We start from the raw sequence: 4,545 nt of genomic DNA on the forward strand, positions 1-4,545 counted from the left end.
TAGTCGACACAGCTCAAATTTATCATGGCATGCCACAAGCATATCATCCACATACAACAGTAAAAAAATTTGAGTCAATTTAGAGATTCTTTTAAAATAAAAACAGCTGTCAAAATTACATCTGTTAAATCCATTTTCTATCATAAAAGAATCAAAATTCTTATACCACTGTCGTGGTGACTGTTTCAAACCATATAATGATTTTTTTAACAGAAAAACTTTACCCGTAGCACTGTTGTATCCTTCATGTTGTTCCATTAAAATGCTCTCTTCCAAATCCCCATGCAAGAAAGTTGTCTTCACATCGAGTTGTTCTAGTTCCAGGTTGAATCGAACTACAAGAGAGAGCAGTACCTTGATGGATGTATGTTTGACCACTGGAGAAAAAATTTCATTATAATCAACCCCCTCTACTTGTGTAAATCCTTTTGCAACTAACCTAGCCTTGTACTGTTAGTGAACGACCTAGTTATGCTGCGGAAAACAAAAACATAAACTACATGAATTGTTCCTTAGAACCAAGATCCGGGTACAAAAATCACAGCTTATATAAAAATCAGTTCAAGGTTTAAGAAACATATGCAAGTTTGGAGGCTCCTCCAAGTTGTCTCTGAACGTATTTTGCTACCGACCCAAGTGTAGGATCGAACCGACGAAGTCCACACGAAGACAATCGTAAGGAACTAAGGAGTGATTTGCTAGATCCTCCTTAGCCTTAATAAACAAGAAGAAAAATCAAAGAAGAACTTTGATTCTTTGCAAAAGCAAAACTGGCGTGAGAGTGAGAGTGTTTTGGGGCTATGTATTCTCCTTTTCAATGAAAGAAGGAATGAATGAAAAGTCTCTTCAATTTTCTAACTAAAACCTTTTCTTTTATAGTATTATTTTAATGCCCTATTCCCATATGGAATGGGCTTGGGCTCCAACCCAAACACCCCATGTTACCAAACACTCACAATTAGATATTTATTTTATTTCATCATTATCTTCAATTAAAATCAATTAATATATATTTAATCTATATATATTAACATTTAACAATAATGATGATTTAATTAAATATATGCGAACACATATTTAAACGTAATTTCACTTATTTAATTTTTCTAATAAATTAAATAAAGGCTACGACCTCAGCAAATTTAATTGCACTGTGAAATTACCAAAATACCCTTTCGCCTAAAAAGACGAAAACGCCCTTCTTTCTTCTTGGCTCTTAAATTATCTTCTATGTGTGTGACCCATAGGCTCCTCATCATACCGGTAGTGTATAGTATCGCGATTAACACCAATTAATCGTCTCACTAATACACAGACCAAGATTGGCCCCTAGCAAGGCATCATGGCCACCCGATAGATTCGGATTCAGCAAAGTAGCTACCTGTCAACGATATGGTTACCGTACAATTCGATCCTTTCATCATACGTTATCTCGACGAGACGAAGGCATAGAAATAGTGTCAACCTTCGGTTACTCTCGATATTATATATTCAGTTTCTGGACCAATGACCCGTATTATAATCTGGATAGAGCAACAACTCAATCCCACTGTGGCCACAGTTTTAGTGTCATTGCCATATACTGAATTGCGCCGTGAGATAACTTCTCCCGTACCCGGGAGTGATGAATCCTTTGTCAATCCACCATAGTCTTGATACACTCCTTGATATAGCCAATCACCACCGTACTGACAGCTCTGAATAGAACTGCGTTAGGCTAGTGTCAAACTGCACCAATCGGTGCACAAGGCGCTCCGGTGATCTCAAGTCTAAGGATCACATGCACCACCATTCATTAGAGGATTTGTTCCATAGACACTGGGGTTACCATCCATATGGAATCCTTTGGTGGGTCAATCTAGTGAACTTGGTGAGATATATCTGCCTACAGCAAGCACTCGTGTGTTGCACCAAGTTGTCATCAAACAACCTTGACAAGTGAGATCAGTCACTACCTTTCGACAGGGTCGTTCAACACTATGATAGCCTTACCGTATTATCTGTGCCCTTACTTCAGAATAATACTGGGGCTACGGACATTTCTAGAATGGCCACCATATGTGCTCATAGGGTTCTCACTATCAAGATTCGAAACACTTGATACCCTCATCACGGTTCTACCATTCTGAGGACATATATCAATACATATTCCAATAATAATGATTTACGCGATATAGGAGAAAATGCCTTTTATTATTGACTAATGAATATTATTACAAAGAGTCAATTCTACAATAATTGATTGGGTCTAGGGCATCTACTCTAACATGTACATAGGTGCTTCCTAAGCTATTTATCTTGATTTTCTTTTGAAAATCCATTTGCATTTGACCACTCCACAATCTTTTGGTTTATTAACCAAAATCCATGTATTATTCTTCATTAGAAGATCAAATTCTTTTTTAATGGCTCTCTTCCATTCTAATTTTTCAGATCCTAAAACTGCTTCTTGGAAGGTCTTAGGTTCATCACTCATCTCTCCCTCCACCGGAAGTGCATAAGCAACCAAGTCTGTATAACCTAATCTGTTAGGAGTTCTGATTGTTCTCCTAATTCTATCTCTTGATAACTGATAATCTGTCAAGTTTGATGTATCTACACCTGGAGTCTCCTGACCTACTTCATGATCAGCATTTGGTTCATCCTCATGAGTATTTAATTCCTCACCTCCACCTTGATTCAAACTTGGACTGAAACTGGAGTCTTGCACTTCTAGTTGTAAGTGTTCTAATCCTGGATGGCAGCCCTCAGATTCATCAGATTTACCTTCTAAACCAGGTAGGATATTTTCTCTGAAAACAATGTCTCTACTCACAATATACTTTCTTAGATTCTAAATTCCAGAACTTATAGCCTTTAACCCCATATGGATATTCTAAGAAGATGCATTTAATGGCTCTAGGTTTTAATTTGTCATCCTTTATATGAACATAAGCAAGACACCCAAAAAGTCTAAGATTTTCTAGGTTTATAGGATGACCGGTCCATCTCTCAAGTGGAACCCTAAAATCTATAGCTGAAGAAGGTGTTCTATTTATCAAATAGACCACAGTATGGGCTGCTTCTGCCCAAAACTTAATTGAAAGTTTAGAACATGACAGAATGCTTCTTACCTTTTCTAGAATGGTTCTATTCATCCTTTCATAGAGACCATTATGTTATGGAGTGTGTCTCACTGTCTAATGTCTAACTATCCCATGAACTCTACAGAAATTATAGAACTCTTCATCTAAAAATTCTAAACCATTGTTAATTCTCAACTTCTTTAGTTTCTTTCCACTTTGATTTTCAACCAGGTTTTCCATTCCCTAAATCTAGGAAAAGCTTCATCCTTGGTTTTGAGGAAGTAAATCCAAACATACCTAGAGTAGTCATCTACAAGACTGATAAAGTACCTACATCCTCCAAGTGAATAATTCCTAGATGGACCCCATACATCAGAATGCACATACTCAAGTGGTGAGTTTGAGTGGTGTTGTCCAGTCCCAAATTTCACTTTGCTCATTTTTCCAAATATACAATACTCACAGAATGTCAGGTTTCCTGTTTTATCTCCACACAGTAAGTTTTGCTTACTAAGTTTTCCTAGACCTTTTTCACTGACATGGGAAAGTCTCTGGTGCCACAAGGTGGTTGTATCTAGCTCTTTAGTTGACCCAATAACAGCCACTCCACTATTAGTCCTACCTTTCAACACATACATACCATTCTTCTTTTCAACCTTCATAACTATCAAAGACCCTTTCAAAACACTAAGACCCCCATTAGTAGCCTTATAGCTTAGACCTAAAGAGTCTAATGTCCCAAGAGAGATAAGGTTTCTTTTGAGGTCAGGGATATATCTAACATCAGTAAGAGTTTTAGTTAATCCATTATGGAGATTCAACTTAACAGATCCTGTTCCCTTAATATGACAGACAACACTATTCCCCATCATCACTTTCCCACCATCTAAAAGTTGAAACGAGCTAAACCACTCCCTATTAGGTGTCATATGATAGGTGCAGCCAGTGTCTAAAATCCATTCATCATTAGTCTTGCCTTCTAAAATAACTAGGACCTCTGAACTCTCATAACCCTCTGATACTACCCCTACACTACCTCCATCACCCTCTTTCTCATATTTCTTTTTCTTTCTCTGAAGACAGTCTCTCCTAAGGTGACCTTCCTTATGACAGAAGAAACACTTCCATTTCCTAGTTTTAGATTTTGACCTATGTCTATTCTGCCCCCTTTTTTCCAGTTCTTCTTCTCAGATCTTCCTCTGACTACAAGGCCCTCACCATCACTCACATTTCTTTCTCTAATCCTATTTTCAGTGTCCTTAGTTGAGATAGCCTCTACTACTTCTTCTAGTTTCAGAGTCTATCCACCATATTTCAAAGTTTCTACAAAATCTGAGTAAGTTTTGGGTAAAGAATTTAATAGGATCACAGCTTGATCCTCATCATCAATTTCAACTGAGATACTTTCTAAATCTTGTATAATCTTAAGAAAGTCATCCTTATTATCCTTTAGTGATTTTTATTCATCCATCTTAAACCC

This window comes from Pistacia vera, unplaced genomic scaffold (genome assembly GCF_008641045.1).
Source record: "Pistacia vera cultivar Batoury unplaced genomic scaffold, PisVer_v2 Contig38, whole genome shotgun sequence".
Taxonomy (NCBI): Eukaryota; Viridiplantae; Streptophyta; class Magnoliopsida; order Sapindales; family Anacardiaceae; genus Pistacia; species Pistacia vera.